At 42.5% G+C, this 25,758-nt stretch overlaps 1 long non-coding RNA gene across 3 annotated transcripts in view; it reads left to right on the forward strand.

Annotated features, from left to right (window-relative positions):
* LOC121077985 overlaps positions 1 to 25,758 on the forward strand; it is a 159,875-nt gene that overhangs the window by 119,100 nt on the left and 15,017 nt on the right. For all 3 annotated transcript variants that reach the window (XR_005824403.1, XR_005824402.1, XR_005824401.1), the window contains exon 3: positions 10,267 to 10,408. This is a non-coding gene — a long non-coding RNA (uncharacterized LOC121077985). The remainder of the gene's footprint in view (positions 1 to 10,266; positions 10,409 to 25,758) is intronic.

Here is a 25,758-nt window from a genome sequence, read left to right on the forward strand (position 1 = left end):
GCTTTGGCTGCAGAGCTTAGACCAGAATAATTTGAGGCTGGTACAGTAGCTGCTGCTAATCTGAAAGAATTGAGTGCCATTAGTGCAGTGACCATGATACAAAATGCGAATCAATGCAAATCAGTAACATACTGCTGACCAAAGAAACAAACTGTATATAAACATATGAATATTTAGGTGTTTTCCTTAAAGAAGGGAGGCTTTAAGGAGAAGAAAGCTGCATATCAGATACAGCCCATCACTTTGCAAATTCTGGCTGGCTGCTTGGTCAGGCTGGAAACACACCACACGGAAAGTCTCTGCACCAGGATTTCATTCCTTAAAAGGGAGCCTGCAGGAAAAGGAAAACGTTGAATAGTGAGCACCTATTGCAATGATAAATCATAAACCTTAGCATGAACAACTTTACGAGAAGCTTTGTCTTAGCATTGGGCTGTTTAGCTCTGTGATGGAACACAACAGCTACAAATGGTCAAACTCTTACTTTGTGTGTTGCTTCATGCTTAGGCAGTATATTGATAGGCACAAACGAGGAGCTGCAAGAGAGCAGTAAACAGCTAAAAGATGATGTTTGGCACCTTCTAGGTGGTGCTAACTACTAAGAGAGCTCAGTTTTCCTGTGTATTTTATATGCCAGTAAGGAACCTAGGGACAAAAGAACAGTGCATGGATTTAGCACTAGCACATTTAGCTGGATGTAAAGGCAAAACAGAAAAGTGCTGCCTTTTTGCAGTGTTCACCACAAAGTTTCTTTTCAGCTCTGCTGTAGCTGTTAAGTTTCACTTCATCATAAACCAGAATAGATTAATTTCTCCAGCTGTGTGGATTGTAGAGCAATACCAGTAGTTTTATGTTCAGGTTTAATACAGTAATCAGCCTTTTAGAGGATGATCAGCAGTAAACAGCATGCAGTATTTGAAGACAGATGCCCTACTATGACCTACAGTAGGGTAGTTGTGGCAGGGTAGCCAAAATGTTGTTAAAATGCTCAATATTTAATTAAAAAGTTATGAAAGGCATTATGCTATCTAGTGATTAACATTGTCCCCACTGAGAGAAACTATTTTACAAGACATAAGCCCTTTCTTCAGGCCTCTTGTATTTTAGAAGAGATGAGAGAAGCAAACGTTTTGCAAAGATTGTGTGAATGTAAATTAAGCTAGGAGCAACATCTTACACTCCCAGCTTGACCCTCTGGTTCATTTTGTATGCGAGACAGTTATGGAGAGCTGCAACTCTGTATTGCAGCAGCATAAGGTAGGAGTAGAAAGCATCACTTCACATTTGTTCAAAATCAGTGGTCAATTTTGATTCAGCTGTCATTGTCATTCCTTTGTGTTTGTTCTCTGTAAATGTTTCTGTGCTCAAGCTTTACTAATGAAGTGACATCCGGAAAGTAAATATTTATCTAAAACCGTCACCAAAATCAGATTGTGAAATCCATATCAATTGCTGGCATTGTCAGTTTGCGTTGTTGTGACCATTACAATCCCAAATCCGTGCTGGAAGTCCCAGGGTGTCATGCGACATTTATACAAATTACAGTGCAAAGGAGGAATTGTGAAAAATTGATTGCAATATACATTATTCAATTAACCTGCCAACTAAGATTATTTACTGCTGACAGGCACAAGCAGATGCATCAAAGTGACATACTGGATGACACTGACTGGAATAGTCCAAGGAAGGTTGTTTTTTTGGAGAGTTCAGACAACAACTGTACAATCTTCAACGACTGGTGAAATCAAAATGTAAAATATTAAAGAAAATGCAAGTTTTCTTCCTTAAATAGTTTTTTTTTTCTTTCCCTTCATTCCAGGAGACATTATTTACCAGATGTAAAATTCAGGCCATATAACTTATCATCCACATTTGTAGTGAGCTTTTGACTTCCAAATAAAAACATGTTTGAGAAAGGCATCCACTCCTTAGCCAAATTCAAATAAACTGCTCTTCTCTTTTTAGTAGAGGACCAGGGGGCTTTTGGATCTTGCTCCAAATGTTTAAGAGCTCTGCTCTTTTTTACAGTATGAAGTTCATGCTGTATGTTATCTACCTGGGAAAGATTCAGATCAATGGGATCCATACTGCAGCCATGAGACATACTTAGCTTAGAATAAGATTTTCAGGAAAACTTGATAAAATAATGTATTTTCCTTTTTGAAGGGGAAGCTTTGAAAGAAGACGTACAATGTTGTTCTCTAAGTGCAATCACTGTACAAGAAAGACATGGTGGAAAGGCATAAGGAGGAAAAAGCTTGGCAGAAGCAATAATCCGTGATTTAGAAACGATTCTGTTTTATTGCATTCTGCAAATATCGTGCATACTGGGAAGTTAAATTACTGCATAGTGAAAGCGTAGGCGAAGAGAGTAACGTTACGCCGCAGACGTGGCCATGCTCTCACTTGTCTGTGGGTGCGTTGCCCTGGCTGTGCGCACAGCTGGATTAGTGCCTGCGTGCACAGTCGGTGTGCTGCTGCAGTGTTGCGTGCGTGCCAGAGCCCACAGATGTCTTCCACCTCTGTGTGAAAAGCGCCCCTGAAAACTCTGACCTTTTCACAGGAAAAACTGTCCTTGCTCACGAGCTTTCCTTGCTTTGTCTTCACTGTGAGAAAAAAAATCCTGTTCAGATAGTTCCTTAAAATTAAGCAAGAAGCAATGCAAAATATTTAGAAGGAGTAGACTAAGGAAGGCGACATAAACAGTGGGTGTGGGTTAACTAGTACCAAAATTTGGTACACTTAGGTTAGGCTGTTGGCTTCTGTGGTTGCAGTTAATCTGTACTGCAAGAGCAATTCACGACTCCAAGTGAGCAATAGCTGCCCCAGGTGCTATGCAGCAGGTATAACAATGCTTCCTCTTCTAAGAACATTGGAGAACTTTTACTCCAGCAGATGCGGATGTAGTTACCTCTCTCCACCTCAGATCTGACCTGCTCGGGCATAAGCCAGCTCTAATCTTGAACAGGGCAAGACTTGTGTGCAGGACTGCAAGCAGCTTTGTTCCTGCGTTTGGGAGTGTAACCACCTTATCTCAGTCCCATTGTCACACCATCTTCTTCATCCCAGAGCTGGCTCACATCTGGCCAGAGAGAAACACCACACAGGGGGCTCAGGTCCTCCTGCACCTACCTGCCTTGCAGTGGTGTCTGTGGGAAGACTTCAAACACAGCTTAATTTTCAGGAATAAGGGACAGGAATGTTCCTGTTAAAAGTGTTTCTTAATTAACTACATCCGAGTAAATAATTCACAGTGAATAATTAACTGATGAGTTTAGTCTGCCTCTTTTTCTTTCTCTCTCTCTTCCCCTCCCCCCCCCCCCCCTTCTATTTTTCAGTTCACCAAATGTCCTTGAGCAGGTTGCAGGGTTTCTTAACTTGCTACAGGAGTGTGTCTGATATTTTATCTGCCATTTTTTATTGGGTTATTTGAAACCGGTCTGTTTCCTCCTTGGTTTAGTGAAACTTTTAGAGGCAGGAATTGAATAGAAATAGTGCTCTCCGCAGGGCAATTTAAGGACCCATGCTAGGGGAAAAGCGTTAAGGAGTTTTTAAGATTTAAACACTTATTTTATGTGTAAAACTCTCTTCAAGGTGCTAATTTTATGCCCATATATAACAGAGAATGGTGTTTCCTTTGGTGAAGTCCTTTGGTTTGGACTTGTCTTACAGCAAACCGAGTGCAATGTCGTACTAGGGAGGTTGGTATTTCGCACTAGGTGAAGTGGCTGTATTCCAAACCTGGAATTTATTCCTTTTGATCTTCGCAGGCCTTTTTCTATCTGAAATCTCCTGGCAGAATCAAGTCCATTGCTAAACAAAGTGCCTCATCCTGTGCAGAGGCTATGCCATTAGTCAATCCAAAACTGCCCTGCAGGACAGTGTTATCGCAGGAACGGTGTGCTGTGAGGACAGCTAGCTGAGTCTCGGAAGGTTATTCCATCGAGAGGCTGGGGCTTGTCTTGTACTTGGGAAATCATTGCTTTTTGGGATTAGATACTCACCGCTGGCTCAACCCATCTGTCTTTGCATTTGTTGCTTTTGCAGCAGTGTTATCCAAATGTAGCAGCACCTCTCGCTTGCTTGCAGTCAGACAGATGCAGTGCATATACCTCCTGCCTAAATTAGCGTAGCGTTTTGCATAAATCACTTTTGGGCACATCAATGTGAACGGGCCCTGGAGCCTAACCCAGCTGACTGGCACTTCCGTGCAGCTGAACTGACACGGTGGTTTCACCTGTTGCTGTGGGGGGTAGAGAAGAAAGAGGCCAATATGCTACAGGTCTCTGGGCTGATGTAAATTGGGGCGGAAAAGCTGGGAGATGGAAGTGTCTGCGTTCAGGACATGGGTAAGCTGCTGGAGGTGTCAGCAGATCTTTCACTCTATCCCTTCAGGCCAGTAATTGAGGCTTCTGACTTCCCGATGAGAAACATTCTCGTGACTTGTAATGGGGCTGCAGGCGCTGCTCCGATGGACACAGGATCCTGGCTTCAGCCCTCTGGGCACTGAGAGTCCCAGACCAAGAACAACATGGAGTAAAACACCCCAAACCTTCAGCACTCCTTGTTGAATTAGCATAATGCAAGAATAAAATAAAGTAGGGCATTTGCAGCTGCTTTGTACGCTGTAACTGGGGCAGGGTACTTTAGCATCCTGCTGGAGATATTAGCCTCGTAGCATCCTGTAGCTGCTAAGACAAAGGCCTCAGCGATATCAGTTAATGAACATTGTTTCTCACTCAGGAAAACCAACAGAGAACAGCATATGGACTCTGTGACAGGAGCAACTGTAGGGTGCTGGACTCCACTGACTTGATAGTTTTCCCTACATCCTACTTAGCCATAAAAGTCTAATAAAGAAGAAAGAGGCCATTATATTAATGGCATTATGGGGATTGCAGCATCATCTCTAGGACCCATGGGGATTTCTCTGATGTCCAGAATAAATGCTCTTCTATTCTAATGACCATAAATGACCTCTCTCCAAACCTGGTATTGATGAAATAGCTTTAATGTTTCAACATCAATACTTTAAGCTTTGCTGAACAGTGACATTAATCTGATATTGCATAGCACGCAGGGAAGAACAGCCAAAAAATATGCTGGAGCTTATAAAGTTATGCAGCTTTCTAGCCTGACAGCAGCTTTCATGCTATTTTCCCACCAAGTGGAAACAAGTCGTAGGATACAAACGACAGAGACATTTTCTCTTAAAACCTGATGGAAGGAAATCACAGGTGGTTTGAAACTGCTTGTAATTTCAAAGGGTGCAGTGTAAACACAGGAAGCTTTTTGAAAAGTTGCTGTACCACGCTTTTCTGTTTGCTTCTGTCAGGTTACAATCTATTTTCTTTTTCCTAGCAAACATTTTTGATTACTTAGCATATCTTAATTAATATGCAAACACAGACATGGATTCTCACAGCATAAAAACAGAGGCATTGGCTGATTTATGATTTTAATCAGGTCAGCCTTAGCTGATATGCAGTAAGAAATAATTAGCTGGTTGTTTGTACACAGAATTGCATTGTACCCAACCCATAGGAGACAGTTTTTCCTGACACTTCAATCCCCTGCTGACTTTGTTTTCTTAGCTTTCCTTCTGGTTTCAAAACAGAAGTGTTTTCCACCTCCAAGATTGTTGTTTTCTATTCTTAACCAAGGGTAGGTAGGCCATTTACAGGCCTTAGGCTAAAATATTGAAATAAGAATTTGATTAGTAGTTGCAGTGGTCAAAAGACATTGTCCAAGGAAATTTCTGGGTGTTTAGTAGCAACTCTTGCTCTCTGCCTTGCTGTTTCTTCCATTTCCATAGAATTTAAAGCACATCTCCAAATTTCTGAAGTAGCCCAAGTGTCACGTGGACTGCACAGCTGGGACGTGTTGGTATTGACTGGCCTGAACTGGACCCCGGCTTTTCTGAAACTGAGGCACAGACCCAAGGTTCCCCCGAATGAGAAGTATTGCAGCCGCAGGGGGGGGGCTGTTTCCCCCCACTCAGATCCCAGCTGTGCTGGTGGCTCTCAGCTGCAGAACTCAGCCTGTGATCAGTTATGTTGCTGTATCTGTCCTGTGAAAAGAATGGTTTAATCTGCAAGGTTATCAGTTTAGTCACATTTATCAGTAGCTGAGTGAGGATTTTGTGCGCCTGCCACCATCTCTGGAGGTACTGGATGGTTCTTCCCATGTTCTGCTATCCATGGCGGTAAAGATGGCACGTGCGTGGCTCTGGCTCATCACCTCTGTGCTAACATCGCTTCAGTTTGCAGAGTGCGCAAAGCAGTCTTGATCTTTAGAATTGTATAGGGTTTTACTAACGCTTTGTGAAAACCCATAAACCTCTCCTTGCCCAGGAGATCAGACTAACAACGGGGTTTCTAATGTTGCTTCCCTGCAAACTAATTGATGTATTTGGCACCAGCTAACAGACATCCAAACGTTTGTACAGATCTGAGTTACCAAGGGTCTGTCTAGACTAGATAATTACTTCCCCTTTTGGCTTGATTTTGCTGGTTGCCAAGTTGGGTAATGTTTTAACCTTGAATTCTGCAGGCACAGTTGCTTCCAAAGCCCTTGTAATGAGGAGCCATCTAGCAAGTTGACATGACAAGACTCTGCTAATCTGAGTCTTCTGCCTGTGAATCTGGTCACATCGCGGTCAACGCTGATGCATTTGCATTAATCCTGCTCCTGTCCATACATCTTAATTCACCCCGAGAGCACTGCTAAATTCTTTTGTTAATCGTTTTCTCCCTGTCTCCCCCTGTGAAGCGAAGTTCATTCGGTGCCCAGCGCTGACGCAGCCAGGTTAATAACTATCGATGTCGCCACGTTAATAACGGCCTTGCTGCCCGTGAATCGGAGCCTCCCCCTGATGAGGTGGTGGACATGACCCACTTAATCATTACATCTCTCCGTCCACGGATCTCAGTTCGCCCTGTGAAATTTTAATCATTCTGACTAGCTAATCACGATAATTTCTCACTGTCCGAGGTTGAGAATTCACCCTACGAGCAGCTCCGATGTCCTTGTTAATCATTGTAATCTCGCGCTGCTCATGGACTGCAGAGCACGGTGATGCCTGTGCTGCGATGTCCGAGCCGATCACTTCCACACCTCGCTGCCTGGGAACTGGATGTGCATTGCGAGGGATGCCCAGGGCGCTTCATTCTCTTTCTGCCCCAATTGCTGATGCCATTGCAAATCCTTTCCTCCAGCAGTGAAGCTTTCCTGGCGCTGCCTACATGCAGCCAGCTGTGTGCAGCCCCTCCAAAGCAACGTGTTGAATAGCAGCGTGTCCGCACGCAGAGCAGCCCAGCTCTGTTGGTTGCGTGGTGCTTTCTTGTAAGGTGATCTCAGAGAACAGAGATAAGCATTAACTTAAGATGATGTTTTGGTTCGTTGTGCTGAGTTGCACCATTGTGCTGGGTCGGTCTGACATGACTGCAAAACTAAATAGGCGTTGATGTGGTGCTCCACGCTGTTCCCTTATGCTGGCTCCAGCATGGGGCCCAGTGCTTTTAATGAGCACTTGCGGCTGTTACTGCCTCTGCCTGCACCATCCTGAAGCATTGCTGGAATCTAATGGACAATGAGAGGGAAGATCAATCACCATTTTAGGGCATTGTGAAGTCCCACCGCGTTTTCCAGCCCAAGCCTGGAGAATGTGGCCTAGGTGGAAGCTTGGAAAGGACATAAGGAAGTTTGTTGGAACCACAAAAATTGTAGACGGTTTGCAAGCTCTTGTCCATGTCTTTAAGACAGGCACGTGAATTGCAGTGGAAGCCACGAACTGCCCTTAACATTTGAAAAAGAAACTTGGCACATTTTAGGCAAGTTTCTCCTACGTGCTCTGTACTGCCCCTCCCAGGCTTGCTTGTGCTGGTTTTCTCTCTCCAAAAACCAGCCTAGCTTCAGCTGCAAGTAGAATTGACAATCAGCTTCCAAAGAAGCTGCTGAGAGGCTTTGCGAGCCAGAAAGGTAGAAATAACAGCATGACACGAAGTCTAAAAGGAGGCACCTCCGTTTTCAGAGAGCTGCAGACCCAGTGCCACCGGTCAGCCTTGGGAGGCAGCAGCAAAAGTCACCTTCCCCGCTGCATCTCGAGTGAGGGCAGCTTTCCAGAGCCTTCTGGTTGGGCAGCTTCGTGCAAGATATTAGATGACACGGAAAACTTGTTGAGATTTTATTTTACTTTTTTGTTTTTATTTTCCTCCCTCTCATCTTTAGATTGGTTTGGGAGTTTAGATTAATAAACAGAGAAGCAGTTAGTTTGATTAAAAGTGGCATATGTTCTGCTGTGGTGGAGGCAGGCTCAGGGGTGTTTCATGCCTGCATTTTGAGAATAAGAAACCACTTCTACTCTTGGGCACAATGGTAAATAACATTTTTTTTTTTTCCAGCAGAATGATGGAAATACTTTCATGCAGATGATTTTGTGCTTCCAAGGGAAGGGAAGACTGGTGTCTTGGAAAATCGAAAATAAAAAAAATAAGGGGGGGGAGGAATTGGGGGAGAGGGAAAGCTATACTTCAGTGAAGCTAATTAGCATTTAAAGAAAAGCACACTATGAAAAGGTGAACCTAATGCTGCAGAAATGCTGTATTAAAGGGACAGCAGTTAACAAAGACTCAGCTTGAAAAGATTTATGGAGGTATTTCCTATCTGTGTAATCAGAAGAGTATGGAAAACCAGTATTGCTGCTTTAGTACAGTGCAAGGAACAAAGCAAGCAGGTATATCTTTATATGTTCCTGCTGGACTGTCTGCAGCCTGGTCAAGGCGCTTACAGGAGGTGCAGAGGAGCCAGAGCTTCTGCATCCACTCTGACTTCTGGCAGCCCCTTCCAGGGTAACCAGCAATGACAGCCTCCTGCACCTCAGCTTCCTCATCCTCAAAGGGAGACAAGTAAACACCGCACATTTTCATTATTGTTTGTAAACGTCTCATTTGCAAATGCAGAATGTTTTTAGGACTTAACTTCTGGGAGGCATCAAGCACACAGCTCCCAGCCTCCTCCTCCTCTGCTGAGCCCCAGGTTCTGAATAATTCCCTTCATCCCGACCCGTGTCCACTGTCTCCAGCTCTGCAGCAGATATACTGCACACAGTCAAGGAAGTAACATTTTTTAAAGGAGTTCAGGAACCTAAATCCTATTTCTAAAGATAACTTCAGCCATGTCTGCGCCATAATAAAGCCCAAGACTGGGAGCATGCCTGCTGTTTATATTCACCTTAAATCTTACAGTATGAGCTTTAAAAGTTTTTTTAACCATGCCAAGAAGCTTTCACCAAGCCAAGATCAGAGCACACTGACTGTGTTTACCACATGTAATTCATTCTAAGGAGAGTGACAAAAATACTTATCTTGAGAAACATGAAAGCTGGATAAAAGACAAGGCAGCAGGGACATGAAATATGAACTATCAGAGCTTCTCTCTGAAGTGTAGTTGTATGAGAAGTAGAAATATTTAGGTTTTGAATTTGGGCATGTTACTCTGGATAACCCCCTGGTTTCAGATGGAGATCTACTGCAAACAGACTGGTATCAGCATCGAGAGAGAGATAAAGTGATCTTATTAGTGCTATTAGAATATATTCTGTGGAATGAACAATAATTATTCACTGTCATATGTCAGAAATGTCACGGTTTGTATCTCGTGCTGCTGTATTCATGTCACACAGCCCTAACAGCAAAGGCAGATTAAGCAGGGTGTAAGCTTGTTTATTGATTTTTTAAAAAATGATAACAGGTTTGTTTGTTCATGTATATGATGCTCATGGCATGTGTAGGTTATGCTTGGCATTTATCAGTGCTTCTTCTGACTGTGCATCATGATTTGTTCCTGCTTCCTAACCTTGCCCTGATGGTTATGGTCCTCTGAATAAGTGTGGGGGCCAGGGGTCTCCCCACTTGGATACCTACCGTGTGACTACAGCTGTGATTTGTACATCCCCTTCCAGCCCCCTCCTCACAGGCAGGGGCAGAGAAAAGGCAGAACAGAAAACGGAGTTTCATCAAAATGAAGTAATTAGCCTGAGACTAGAAAATCAGGAGCCAGGCTGGGGCAGAACCATAGTTTCTGACCATCGATGGCAATGCCCCATGCCTTGTTCATCTGAACTGGTAAATTAAGTTATTATAACCCAGTGATGATATCTGCTCATGTGCAAAGTGCAGGGTGATCTGAGCCATGAATGGGATGGAGTCTCATGGGGAGCTGAGGTCACAATGGAACTCAACTGCATTTTGGATCTTATGTCTTCAGATCATGTCTGTGACAAACGCCAGCTGGTGGCAGCTGCAGGAGCAGAGGATTTCAGCCCTCCCACGTTCAGCACTTGGGACACATGTGGCAGAATGGTGCCTGCAAAAAGAGGAGATTTTATTTTCTGTGGCATTAATTACAGGTTGGTCTTCTCCCATTATGTATGCTGTGCATGGAGGTAGGTGTTTGCGGTCCCCAGTACTGAACATACCTTAGCTGCTCTCTGGGTCGGTGAGGTTTTTCTGGTAGAGATTACAGCAGGATCTTTCAGTGTGATAATTCAGGTATAATAGCTTCTCCTCCCCTGATGGGGCTGACTTGTGGAAATCTATTAAACTATGTGGTTCTGGCTTTATTCCTGGACTCCTTAAGATAAAGGCTTTTAAGGTTTTTTTTTTGTTCAAAGTAAATCTTTATTTGTTATCAACAGTTTAGACTCACCAATTATCAGCATTTTGAACCTGCAGATAGTTCTGACTGGAAAACATCCATAAATTGATCATCTAATGCTTGTGGTTTAGGTGGAAAAGCCAAGCACAGTACTTTATCCAGTCCCCACAATTTCCTCCATTTGAAACTCTGAACTAGTTCAAAATCAAGGGGTAAAATATAGCAGTGGATCTTCTGACTTAAGAGATCAGAAAGATTTTCTCAGGCTATGAGAGCTTCCAACACCACTTCAGGATTTGATTCCTCAATACCCTGTTCCTATCTCTGCTTAATACAAAGACTTTCCAAGTTATTAAATTGTGCACTTCAGTCTCCCTTTGTCCTCCTCCCTAAGAGCTCTGCAGATGCACTGTCACTGGACACCAGCTCCAGGCGATTACTTCCAATGAGTCTGCCCACGCCAATGCCAGCCTGCCCCATCCAATCTCCAGCCCATCCCAGCTGCACACATGGTGCAGACTCCTGCATCATTACAAGAGTGTTTCTCTAATTCCCAGAACCCACTCTCTAGGATGGACAGGTGAAAATGATGTGGAAAATGCTGTTTTTACAATGCTGCTGCTATTTTCCAGTAAGACTTCTTCAGGGGTTAAAGAAAAAAAAAAAGGAATGGGAAATAACCATCAACTAGGTTAAGCGTAACAAATATGGTTAGGGGTTTGGTGCAAATGAAAATGAGGAGCCTCTTGGGAAAAGTACAGATTTTGTTTTGATTTTATACTGAAGCCCTCATAGTCAGTGGAAATGTGCTTGGATTTGCACAGGCTTCTGCTAAATTACTTTGAAAGAAAATATCATTTCCAAGCCAAATTATCTGCTGGGAGGAATAATTTTCCTGATTTTGAATGGTTTTTTTCCAGGAGAAAATCTGGCCAATCTTACTTAACCAAATCGCAACTTGGACCATAGGCCTGGAAGCAGGATTCATTTGGATGTTTTAACCTCCAGTGAATAACAAATAGAGAATGCAGTGCAAAATAAAATGAAACAATATGTGTAATGAGCAGATTTAAAATGCAGCTTAAAAAAAATTGCTTTCCTTTTTCTCACAATCTATCAGGGCATCAATAGGTCTTTCATTGCTCCAGTACGTTGTTATTAATAGTGCAGACAAATGCAAATTGTAGGCTTCGGGGTTCCGTAAGTTTCCTATGGCTACTCCAGGAAAAGTAAAATGCAAGTTGAATATGCAGCCCCAAAAAGGAGCAGAGACCAGGATGGGGCAGCATGTGGTGCAAGGTGACACGCTGATGTGCCCTTGCCTATGTGGAGATGTTCAGGCTTTGTCCAAAATAGTTAAACCTCTGAATCAACTAAATCCAGTCAAGCCTCATGTGGGTGTCCTAGTTCATATTTGTAAGTGGCTTTGAATAAATTTGGTATAATTTGCCTCCAAAGAGAATAAAATTAATTCCAGTATGGCTATTCTTAATCAGAATTTAAACTGGCCATGATTCTGGTTAATACAGTAAAATAATTAATTTCAGAAGTTAATTTGGGTTTGTCCTCCTGAGGGCCCCTGTGTGTGCAAACTCGAATGCTTCTTGGTATATCCACACAACCTTAAAAAAATCTAGTGGTTTCCTATCTGTTCACATTTCTTACTGGTGTTTGGTAAATGTCATACCTGCCAATCCATCCTCCTCACCAGTGCAAACCTCCACCCTCTGAGCTTGGTGGATTTTACCTCTGACTGTTGAGTGCCATTCTAAATTTATCACACAAAATCAACAAAAGATTTTTCTTTTGTCCCTGATGTCAGATCTTATTTTCGTTTGAACCATAGCAACTACGTACCCGATGGAGATAGTGCATTATGACTGAGGTCTCTGCTGATTACTAACCTATTTATAATGAGTACCGTAGACTGCAGGAGTATTTTATAACCTTTATGAAGATGTTTCTCTGAATGGGTCAATTTAAGACCTCTATTAAACAAAGTTCATGATCTCCTTCAGATTCTGGTTGTTTTTGTCAGCCAACAAGGCATAAAAACATAACTACATTTCATGATATTAATGATGGTATGTAAAAATAAAACATAACCTTTTATAGCTTTATAACCAATCTTTTTGTTATCAATTTACAGTGATTTACATCAAATATGTATAATCTGTAGTTAACTTCCAAACTTTTACAAGTTGATGGTATGGAATACTGTTGCGAACTAATGAAGTTTATAAATATATGACTTTGTTTGAAATACTTAGTATTTTAGATGAAGGATGCAAAAGCTGTGATTGAAGCTAGGACTACATATCAAAGTTTTCCTGGTGGAACAACCATAACACTGTGTCTCAGTTTGCAGATGGAAGCAGAGCTTGGGAGTTGAATCAGAGCTTTGCCTGTGATGTTAGCTTGGGGTACAGATCTATTTGCTGGGAAGGTAAACAGAACTTAGCGGTCACTTGACCCATGAATAGAGCTTAAAATTCACCAATGCTGGACTTGAAGGGTTGCTGTGTTGCCTTGAACTCCTGGGCATGTGGCTTCCAGAAGCCCAGCATAGCCCCATTCCTCTGGAGATTTTCCTTCTAGAGGAAATAAGAGGGAAGGCGGAGAGGCGATGGAGGGAAGGCTGAAAGAAAAGCTCTGTGGGCTCATGGATAACAGACTTTGGGAAAGCAAAATGGGCAGAATCACAGTGCCTTGGCTAAACTGTGCAATGGAAGTGCTTGAGGGATAATTAAAGGTTATTTTAAAGTGCTTCACCATGTTTATTTTCAGTGAGTCACAATTAAAAAAGACCAGGAGAGGGAATTGATATAGCAACCGCTTTTCTGCCTTTATCAGAGCAAGGCCTGGCTTCTGGCTCGTGTTCAGACAGCAATACCTACCCCACTCGCACACGGCATCCCCTGCTCAGAGTCTTACAGGTTTTGCACAGTCACAGCCTGGATCCCCATGGCCTTGCGTTTGAAGGGGTTCACAGGAGAGTGGAGAGACCTTTTCTGCATCCTGTGCACCACTGGTTGGGGTGTTGTGGTCCCGTCTGGTCACGCTGTCTGTGCAGACTGGAAATAGTTCCTGAAGAGCTGGCATGGATGGGGGTGATTGAAATAGTTGCTTAAAGCTGCTGTAATTGTCCCAGCAGTGGCTCGGAAATAAAAGACTATATTTTTGTGCATGAACTTGAACTGCTTAAAAGCATTGTAAAGGTTTTATCCTAGATATATTGATCCTTGATATATTTGTGCTGGCCTCTGGAGAGAAAACCAGAATATCCTGCATGTTCCTGATGTTTTCTTTTTTGTTGTTGTTTGTTTCCAGCTGATTAGAGCCAGTGGTACAAAGCTATGAATGATCTGTCTGGCTGACCAACCGTACAGCACTGGCTACATCCTTTTAGCAAACATACAAGTGAAAAACCTAGCTGACTTGAGAGACACCACAAATTGCAGCTTAATTGCAGTGTGTTGAAGAAATGCAGGAAAAGCTCAAATGATTATGATTTCTGGGCTTTCAAACCAAAAGGGGGACTCACTGCAGTAATTTCAGTTCATTACAGATATTCTAAACCTGTCTCGCCTAAGTGAGTTTAATTTTTTTCACCTGTCACTTATCTGCTTTTGAGAAGTATAATTACTACATTTGTTCAAAGCTGTAGGCCTCTGAAATGGAAAGGGATTTTTTTTTTTTCCTATGCAAACATTAAAAAAACAAAGGGGGAAAGCAAAGACTATTTTTGAGACAGGCTTTGCCACACACATGTGCCTATGCACAGATACATGGCCTCTTTTAGGTTTTCTTTCTTTATTTTAATATTTTAAAAACACATATATCTCTGGGGGAAGCCTAATAAGAAATATCAAGCTGAAGCAAAGATTTTAGGAGGAAAAAGAAGTCAGGGGACCTGTGCTGTAGAGACAGCAGTTCAAACAGTGAAAAAGAGGACACAGTTGTGCACATCAGAAATCCACAGCTGGGGAAGTGGAAAGAATATTCCCACATCTGCCCTTATAAATCATCCCTCACCTTTCAGATCCTTTTGTTTTCTGTTTTGTTGAATAATTTCATATAGAGGGAGACGTATTTGCATTTTTCTCCTGCTGTTGTCTGTGATATCTAGGTCAGTTCTACCGACCAAAGCACCAGAAAAGCACTGTGGATTTCTCTGGTGTCCTTTGTAGCAGGGGTGTTTTTCTTACCCTTCAAAGTCAAGGATTCTCCAGCAAAAGAACAAGGCCTTAGCAGCAGGTGCATAAAGAAATACACAGACAAAGCCAAGAGGAAAATGCAGCACAGGCTCTGTCTTTAAAAGACTCATGCTAGCAAGGTCTGAGGAGACGGTGGAGCAGCAGTATACTAAAAGCATCTCTCCAGACCATGGCCGAGTAATAAAACAAACCAAAGCTTGGACGCTTGCTGTAACTCCTTAGGGAGTGGATGTAAAGGAATAAAGCACTGAATCTTTTCCAGCTCCAAGAATTACTTAATTCTTCCTCATTCCTAACACATCTCAAGACAGAGCAGCACAGCTGCTGTTTACACTGTTTCTCAAGGTTAAGAGTTTGGGCTGGAAGCAGTCAAAGCAGTTTTGCTAGAGGAACTGTTCTGGCTGCATGAGCACTGGCCATGCTTTAGAACCCAGCTAGGACGAAGCACTTGCAGCCATGGTTCTGAATTGTCCAGCAGATACAATCCCTGCTCTGGCATAAGCTGAGACCAGAACGAGAAGTACAAAACCACCACATCAAAAAAGTTTTGCTTAAATTTTCTATAGAGCGCTGCAAACTTGGTACTAATACAGCAGGTAAACAAATGTTCAAACGTTGAACATACAGGTTCTTGTTTAGAGTGAGCGTGGACTTGGAGGCTTTCCATGTTCATGCATCCCTGGGTTTTGATTTGGAGTAATGGCTCATAAAATCTGGGAAGGGCTGGTCTACATCTGCAATATACCAGGTACCAGAGCTCATACACTAGTAATTATCCTCCAGTGTTGAAACTTAGTAGTGGCTTACATGATAATGGGAACTAGAAAGTTTTGCTCGTTCTGGCTAAAATAAGTTGTTTCCACATGAAGTGACATACTGAAATGCCTTTTGCTTGAATAATGCATTCTGTCCCAAAGCACGGGGAATAAATTTGGGTATATGTCAGTATAATAAAAGTATATCTATCTTGTACCAAATCTGTCTAGGAGAGTTAATATGCACTTTAGTATTGCACAGCTGGGATGAATACAATCCCTGATATAATGCCAGTAAAGTTATGCCAAGGATAAATTATGTTGAAGAAGTCTGTAGATAATGTGGGAGACTGAAGAGTGGATAGGTAGAACCAGCCACATGATAGAAGTTCTGCTCTCCTTCCTCCTCCTGTCCATGAATTTCCGTTGAATAAAAATTTACTTCCTCAGAGGTGCTTAGAAGTTCTACAATCCATTAAAACAAAACAAAAATAAGAGAGAGAGAGAGAGAGAGAGAGAGAGAGAAAGAGAGAGAGAGAAGGTGAAACTTGTTGTTTATTTCAGAGCTTTTTGGGAATATTAAAGAGGAAAATGGCATGAATGAAAATGTTTTACTTTTCTGATGGCTCCCTAGGAAAAAAGAGTGATAAACTCTAACTATTCTCAAGTTTCTAGTTAATTCTTTTTAATGCTTAACTTGAAAAAAAATTTGTGAAAAGGCAGATTAGGTCTTGGCTTTGTAGATATAAACACCCTGAAGACATTAGATAGCAATTTATAACAATCAACCATTTCAGTTTCTGAAAGAAGTCCCTTCTGAGAAAATATTTTTAGCTGCTCAAGTCAATGTTTTTCAACAAGCAAATTCACTATAGGAAAACATTTTAAAATATGACCAGAAAGTAAAAATCAAAATAATCTGAACTCACTTTTTCCCAGAATCTGTGAGTCTACGTTAAGTGCAAGGTAGGCTAAAGCAGAGGGAAACATAATTGTTACTGCACGGAATAACAGAGTATTGACAATATGTTGCTGGATCAATCAGAGCCATTCTGTAGGTTCAGTTAATAAATTGCTGTGTTAAATTATGATTTCTCCCTATAAAATGTATTTATTTTCTCTCTCAGCATTTATTTTAATAACTTCTCATACCAAGAACTTGTTTGCACCTGCTTTTTTTCAATATGCCATGCATAACACCTTGCATAAGGCCATTTCAAAAGGGATGCAAGTCTCAGCATTTACGTCTGGGTGATGAGGGAAGAGTGGCAGAACAGTTTGAAATGTGTTGCAGGGTGCCTTCCAGCAGCCTAATTATCTCATGTCTGGGTGCATATCTACAATAATCTAGACAAGTTTCTAATTTGTTTTTCAGTACTGTAGGATTAGTCCATTTAATTGTAATTAAACATTGCCCGTTGTGTAGTGTGGCCAGAGAGCCAGACGAGATCATAGGCTGACATAATTATTTATTGTGTCCAGGCTGCTTTTCTTATGGGTTCTATGTAGGTCCAACACAGTTACAAATGCGCAGTAATGTTTGGGGCAGATATTATTTTGTGAGGCTTAGGAAAACACTTGTGTGCCATTTTGCTGGAGGACTGTCAGTGGGTGTGGAGAGCCATGGTGATGGTATGGGTGCTGCTTCCTCTGTCTACAATATATGGATCAAAATTCTCATTTATACGAGGACTCAGACTTGTGAATTTACATTTTCATATCTATGTAACAGTCATCCTACTGAAGCTCACTTGAGTTAACACCTAAACAGCCCAGGAACCACACGCAGGAGAATGAAATGTCTGGATTTCTCATCCTGGTGGTGGAAATAGCTAATGGAGTTCATGTCACAGTATTTTCTGCTCTCTCCTCCGCTCAGTGATAAGGCGTTCCAATTTATTGTTCCCTCATGTAAGGGATCGAGTGACTAACTGAATTACGGGAGGGCACTAGATATGCTTGCTGGTTGATGGATGTGCCCTGTTTCCAGGAGTCACAGCTGGTCTGGCCCTTTCTCTTCTTGCTCACTGCTCGCAGGCATGCCACCGCAGACAGCTCACGTCATCTTCCTCCAGTCTGCTTCCTCGATAATGCACATCACTGGGGTCTATCTAGATCTTTTTTTTTCTGCACCCACCAACCTCCGTGCTATTTCTCTTTCTCCTTTGCATATTCTCTTCCCCGGTTGCTCTCTTTCCAGCACTTTCCTGTCCCCAGTATATCAGTCTTCTGTTCCCATACGACTCCCACTAATTACAAAGCTATCTTGCTGTTTAATGCTACTGCCTCTTTTCTAGTTAGTTCTTTAAAAAGGCCGTTAGCTAGAAATACATCATCCTTCAGCTCTGAACCTGCAGTCCACTTGGTAAGCATTTTATACAGTCTTAATAAATGAGGAGAGAAAAAGAAAACAGCAGAGGAATACAAAAAGGGTCCCCTGGGAGTAAGATTGTCAGAAAGTCATGGCTACTTCATAACTCTGGGCATTACTCATTTTTCTTACCATGGGTGGTCCCACTATAGGCTGAATTTTGAAAGGTTTTCCTTACTGCTCAGCAAAGAAGTGACATTGCACATTGTGGGAGGAGAGGTGAGGCCCTCAGGTGCTAGCACTGCCAAGCCATGTGAAGGACGACTCTTTCCTATAAGCTTTAGGGCTTATTCATTCTCCTGGTTGCTTTTGCATTTTGTGGGAAGCTGTGGCTCTGCTGAGAGGAGAGCATCATAGCTGGGTCACAGCAAGGTAAATAAGAAGTTTTACTGTTTGTAGGGCTGGTGGGATGGGTGCTGTCATCACCATCCCTCAGCTCCAGCATAATCCCAAAATGAGTGATCACTGGCCAGGTTATGAGAGAGAATCAGGGAATGGGTCTGAGGGTTTGCTAGTTTGTGTGTGGCTTCATGACATGGTGGTGGCTCCTGTCAGGGGACAGGCTGTCTGCATCTCGCCTGGGGAGGGATGGGATCTCAGCCCTTTGCTCCTACGGGCACTTATTGTGCGTGTGCTCAGTGCTGCTCCCAGGCGCTGCAATGCAACGGCGCTGATTCCTCGCGGTGTGAATGTGGTTGCAGGAAGCCAGGAGGATTTTGGAAGCTGCTGGCTGTGTGCACAGCAGCTGGTGGGGCAGCGATGCTGCAGCAGCACAGGGCTCCCTGGGTGCAGCATCTGCTGAGAAGCTGCCCCAGCAACACGCAGCCTTCCCAGCGGGACAGAGGAGGCTCCCTCCTGGGCTGTGCTGCTGCAGGCTGCCTGCAAGGAAGCAAGTTCAGGCTCTCCTCACCCAGCCATGGTCTGGAGGTAGATGTAGTCTTCAGCTTGGACCAAAAAAATCCCGTAATGCAACTTATTCTCTCTCTCTCTTTTCTTTTTTTTTTTTTTTTTTTTTTTGGTAACCAATTTCTTAGCAGTGGGTTTGTGCTGTGCCATTTTCTTGTCTGCATTGCCAAAAAGCAGTGTCTGGGTTGCAGAATTCTAGGAAGGACCAGATGAACTTGTTTTTTTTGGTACTGACTCCTCAGTTGTGTCCAAGCCAATTTCCTTGGCTGTTTCCAGCCTCACTGACCCAAGAGGATGATTGACCAATAAGACAAATGTCAAGCTAGAAAAAGGCAAATTAAGTGGCCTGATGAGTTGTTGTGGTAATTCAGTTGAATAAAGTAAGAGGAGTGTCAGAGCTGCTGGGGCTGTTCAGATGATGGAGTGGTCATTGCTCCAGAGCACAGGAGAAGATGAATTTTTTTTTTTTTAATGACTATTTAAAACCTATTGAGCTGAGTGGTTACAGTGAAGTTCAGACGCATTGTGCCTTCCTACTCAGTGTTACCTGAGCAGGTCATGGGGAAACGTTCCCCCCATTTTGCTCCCTGTGTCCCGAGCATCATGTGCAAACGCTTGCCCCACAAAAGCTGAAAGCTGCTGGAAAATGTGTGGCTGTGCTGTCAGTCTTCCACCAGGCCTCCGATACTATGGCTTGGATGACTGTGGAGCCCATTGCGAAGCAGACCAGAAGGCCTGGCCCTCTTGCTTTAATTTGCCCAAACACTTCTACACTGGTCCCAAATGGCTGTATCTAACTGTGTCCCTCCTGAATTCAAATTAGGCCCACAAGCAGTACCATGTGTTTACTGAAGCTCATTAGAATGAAATGGGAAATACACATATTTCAAAAGTATTTTATTTGGAATACTAATCTTATTTTAGAATTCACGTTAAGCTGTTGAATCCTTAGCAACTAACATGAAAACAAACTGAATCATAATGAAATACAGTGCTACTGTATTCCATTATACTCTATGCCAGCATGACAGCAGCTTTTTCTCTTGCTGAAAATAGGATTGCTTACATTTTATTTTTATTTATACTAGAGGAACAAGTAAGAAAACATTTAATAATAAAATCCATCCATTGGCTCATATCCTTCTGTATGTACCAGGTACTGTTGGGCGGGGAGAGAGGAACTGATGTCTGCACAAAACTCTAACAAGTGTTTCATTGCCTGGTGTTTCCATTCTGGGCAGTCTGGACCTCAAATTGTGCTGCAGACAGTCAAATTGCACACAGCAGTGTTGCAAGCGCTATGCTGGGGCTGCAATATACAGCACATCAGCCAGAGAAGTGATCCAAGATGCTGTACATCATAATAACGCTGTAGGTAAAGAATACTGTGGTGATATAGGGGAATAATGCATGGCTGCCACCGCTTTATGGCAAACAGTTGCTGTGCAGTCATATATAATGCTGTAGGAGCCAACACACAGCAAACTTCATCCTCTGCCCTCTTGTGGAAACAAGCAGCTGTGGAATAAGGATTACTGAACACACAAATCGGTGTAAAGCTCTTCTTATCCCTTTCCCTGGCAGATGTAAATTGTGGTTGAAGACTGAGGCTTGGTTGCTCTGGGAACTACAATTCAGAGGTACTGAAAGTGAAGAGAAGAAATATATAGCACCCTGAGTGGGCTGAATCATCCCAGTTGTTTCACTCCCTTTTATGCTGAAGCGTTTTATTTTTAACAAACAGCCTGAGAAACAGAGATTTAAGGCCCAATAATAGTGTGTTGTGAGTGAATTAGTCTACTACAGCCAGAGACTGCCTTGGAAATGCTCTACACTCACCATGGTAATTAGTAATTTTAAGAAAGTAGATTATAACAACTGCCCTATTTTTTTTTTCCTTTCTCTTCATGAGGAGCAACGCTTGTGTGGAATACATCAGGGAAGCTATCAGGCTTTAAGAATCAGAGAAAAATGTAAAGAGCTGAAGGACAGAAAACCCTAAAACAGGGGTGTTTTATTTGTACTGTGGCTCCAACCAGCTCCTAGTTGCATTTAGGTTGTGCATTCCTCTCCTCAAACATGAGCGAAGAGAGATTCAGCTCAGGGGAAATTTTAAGGACCATCAGGACAGGGTGCAGAGTATTTTCTCTTTTCTCCTGTCAAAGATCTCAGTCATGAGTTAATTTTCCTCTGGACTTCACTCTCCAGTTCCCTCTACTTGCTGAATCCTTCTTCCTGGTGGCTAAGCATCTGAAATATTCCCTTGTACCATCTCCTTTCTCTGCTTCATTAAAGAGGTGTAAAAACAGGAGATGATACATAGACAAAATAGGAATTAAAAGAGCAGAAGGGACCCTGGGAGATCATCTAATCCATCTCTCTGCCTCAAAGGAGGTGAACATGTAATTAACTGCTCCTAGTGGCTGTCTGTCTGATCTGTTCTTCAAAACTTCCTGCATGGGGATTTCCATCACCTAGGAGTTTAGCCCAGCATTTCACTAGTTTCATGCTAGAGAGTTTCCCTTAATCTCTAACTAAAATCTCCTTTGCTTTTATTTAAGCCCCTTGAGACTTATTCTTATGCTTCTCTCGTGCTTTTTAAGGACTTTGGTTATTCTTGTGGTTCTTTGTTGGACTTTTTCTCTCTGCTCTGTAAACTTTCATCATATACTTAAAACTAAATCTAAAAGTGTTGCCCCCAGTTCTGGGAAGATGAGAATTATTATTTCAAGTATCATTTCCAGATGATGGCTGAATCTGTAACTTACATATTCAGTTTTTCTGCTGAAGTCTGGTCACTAAGATCTGCATTTCAGATAATTTCACTAACTGGTGCTCTTAAATGCTCATTTTTCCTTTTTGGAAAAACGTTACTTACAGACTTTAACTTTGGTTTTAATTTGAAGAAAATCAACTCATGTTGATTCACTTATAACAAAATTATTTGTTACGAGGAAGATTCCTATCTGACTTTATTGCTCCCTAAAGCCACATATTAAGCATTTTGTTTACTCAGAGTCCATGTTGCAAAGAAATGTGTTGGTAACCACAGTCGAGTATTTGAGGCCCACTGTAATAAATTGCATTTGTTTTCCGATCTCTATCAGGAACGTTAAAGCCTTCCTGTAACCACAAGTCTGGTATCATTCATATCTCTAATAACATCGTGCAGATTTCTGTTCATATTATATCAGATATAACAGCGACTCATCTTGTTTTTCATCTCTGTCTTCAAAGAAAAGACAATTATTGTTCTGAAGATGCAATGATTGGCTTATCTGAAGTGTCCCAAAGAAATAACTCTTTTAACACCATTTTTATCAGCTCTTTAATTACTTGGAATTTTGTCATGCAACCTGTGAAGCCATGTACCCATCATGGAGAAGATTTTGACTTTCCCTCAAGCTGCTAAAACAAAAAGGGGTTTTGCACAGAAAGCTGCTTCAGATGATCTGCTGCTGTGCTACCAACCCCAAAGGAGTTTTTCACCCAAGGACTTTGAGTTTTCTCAAGATACTACATGGATCTCAACACCAGTGGAGATACCCAGCTCTAGATCCATATGCCATTGCTGTTGCTTAAGTAAGTCTCCTAAAATGCTTGTTGGTTTTGTGCAATGCATCGGCACAGGATCCCACACTACTGCACTCTCAGAAAGTCTTGTGTCTGAATGTGCACCTGAAAAACCTTCAGCATCTTCATGCACCTTCTTTATCACTTTACTTTTAACCTTACCATTTTCTCTGTGCTCCTTTCCCCAGCCCACTGCTTATATAGTTCCTGATGAAGACCAGTCATATTTTAAGCCAGACAGTGCTGGCAGAGATTGTCGCTTGCTGGTGTAGAAGAGCCAATTTATCAGCCTTATCTAACTAGTGAGAGTCTAATATTAACGTTGTCAGAGAGCCATTTATTGTTTATTGGAAGCAAAGTTCCCATCTGAAGTCCATGGATGGTTTTGCCTAAATAAATGTTGTGTGTTAGCTGCAGTTAAAAATAATCACCTGCCTGGTTAAAGTCAAAGATTTAAGCAGGGATTTTGTCATTTGAAAAAACAAAGTTGAAAGGTTTGTTCAACCTTGAACTGTGAACTCGTTGTGTGTTTCCATTCAAACAACCTAATCCATACCAACCTCATTTGTTTAAAATAAGTTTTCCTGCATGGCAACAATATCTAGATGCTCTTTGTTACCCATGTCTGGTAATTCTGTGTCAGTCAAAGCAGCACAGATTGTTCTCTCTGTAGTGAGAACCACAGGTCCTGACCAACGCAGCTGAGACCTCCAGAGATCCCTGTGGGTATGGGGTGTCCCTCTACCATTAACAGAAGGGCAACTATGGCCAACAACCCCGGGACAAGGCCGAGGTGCAATACAAAGTGCCTAAATGTTTTCAGTTCTTCTAGTTTCCCTCCCACCTTAACGTGTGAGTCAGACACGCCGCAGCAGTGTGGCAGACCTGCCTGCTCCTTTCTGAAACCTCTTGAAGACCCCATGAAAAAGGTTTTGCTGTCCATAGAGAATAGCTCCTCTCTTGCCTGGAAGCAGTGGAGTGATAGAGCATTTGGGGGTTGCCCAATAAGCTTTCTTAGAAAAACAAAAAATAAATCCAAAGTAAGGTATGTCCCCAAGTTCAGGGGAAGATGATTAAGTTTTATATGAAAAGCACTGCATATTTTTGTCCTGTGTGCAGACAACCCAGCAAGCTTGCTGCCTAAATCTGCAGCTGTAGCATGGAGGAGATAGAGACATAATTTTCCCTTTTTTTTTTTTTTTCCTTTCCCGTAAGGTAGGTAAGTTGAGGAGGCAGATGCAGTGATCTCTTAATGTTTAGACTCTATTTTTGCCTTTGCAAGGGTGCCAATTCCTGCATTCCAGAACTGTGGGAAGAACTATTAAAACTGCACAGAAAGCAATGAAGGGCTGGGCATTGCGTATCTGGGTGGGGAAGGCAAGCTGGTATCAAAGCAGTGAATAAAATCCAGCAAAGAGGGCTCCCAGCCCTTTGTCGTAACCACTGCCGCCAGACAGGAACACGGCCAAAGGTCCTGATCCAATTTATTCCAATAATTTCATAACAGCACAAAGAGACTCCGAAGCCCTCAGCTCCGATGTCAGCTGTAGCAGTTATGGGTAAAGAAAGAAAGAGTTGATTACAAAATCTGTCCCTCAGACTGTGAATATGGGCTCAGATGTCTTAAGGTTTTTAAGTGTCTGAACTTCTGCCGACTTCTCTGAGAATTAGGCCTTCAAGTAAGGGGAGCCACCAGCACATCTTTACAGATCTGAAGGTTAAGGTCAAGAGCCCAGTCTCACGTAGCACCTTGGGTGAAGGAGGTAGGTGCACGTGACCCCCTAAAAGAACAACAGCAGCAAAAAAAAAAAAAGGTGCTCAGCAATCCTACCTTATTATGGAGAAATTCTGCCTTTCAAGAAACCCATCCTCCCCTACTCCATGCACTGGAATGTAGGGTTTTATCATGAAAGTCCAACCAATCTCCACTTTTCCCCAGGTTTCCCAGAGGTTTTCCAATCCCTTTGCTCCCACATCACAGTTGGGCCGGAGTGACATGAGCAGGGACAGGAAAATCTCTGATGAGAACAAGGACGGTTGCTCTGTCAGGTGTGATTAACACCAACACGGTTAAATACCTTGCCGGTGAAGACCTGCAGGATGTGCATGAAATTTTAAAAAGCCATTCACTTTGCAGTCATGCCCTCTCGGTAAATTATAATTTCAGTAAATTAGCGGAATGCTGATGAAAAATTTAATGTGGTGGAATCTGGAAATTCTGACAGCAAAGTCTACAATAACCCTTGAAAAACTCTTCCTTTTGATATCGTGTTGCAGCTGTGCAACACAGCCACGTCCCTTCTGCTGTGCACTGCATGTCAGATGCTGATGATTACAATTAAAATTAAATGCTTCTCAAAAAAAAAAAAAAAAGACAACAAAGGCAGATTTCCTTGGCATTATCTTTCTTTTGTGGAAATCCCCCAATGAGAAAGTTCACCGCTCATAATGAAATTACTGGCTGCTTTCTGGTCTGGCGTTAGCTGCAGAGCTTGTGACAAGCTGAGCTCTGAGCACGACAGCCTACACCGGGTGCCATGAGCGGCACGATACAGAACCACATCACTAATAGTGGAGTCAGGGCTCTCGAGCTGTCATGTACAAATCTTGTTATAATGAGAAGAGCATTAGTAATAGAGGCTGAAATTTTCAAGCTGCCTAAGGGATTTAGATGCTCAGTTCCCATTAAATTTAATGGGATGCATGCCTCAAAATCCCACCCACAATAAGTTTTTACCAAACATTCTTCATGGAGGGAAAGGAGAAGGGAGAGAAAAATAGAGAGGGGTGGAGAGAATCAGGTACAAGAGCGGTTCTGACTGGGACTGGAGGCCAGCTGGGTATTGTAAAATGGTGTCCAAAAGGCAATTGGAATGAAATACTGCATAGAGGTCTCTTCTAATACTTGGGCAATTTGGGTCTGGACTCCGCTCCAGCCTGCCCTGTGAGGTGGATGGGAACATAATGCCCTTTGTGCTTTGAGACTTCTATTTCTGGACCACAGACCTACTTGCAGTCATTAAAGCACATTTTAAAATGAAAATTAGGTAGGGAGACGTGGATGGGATAGCAGTGGTCTTTAGAGATACGTAGGAAGAGGATGAAAGGAGGCTGTGAATTGAGTAAGCCTCATGTTACACAGGTTGGCTTCTCTAATTAGGCCCGGTTACATTTTCTTCTTCAACCAGATTTATCTGTATTTAAAGCAGGTGCATTTTTTCAGTGTCAAAAATACTAAAGATCAACACGTTTCCTTGGTAACCATGGATCCCATTGCTTT

This window comes from Cygnus olor, chromosome 14, assembly GCF_009769625.2.
Source record: "Cygnus olor isolate bCygOlo1 chromosome 14, bCygOlo1.pri.v2, whole genome shotgun sequence".
Classification (NCBI taxonomy): Eukaryota; Metazoa; Chordata; class Aves; order Anseriformes; family Anatidae; genus Cygnus; species Cygnus olor.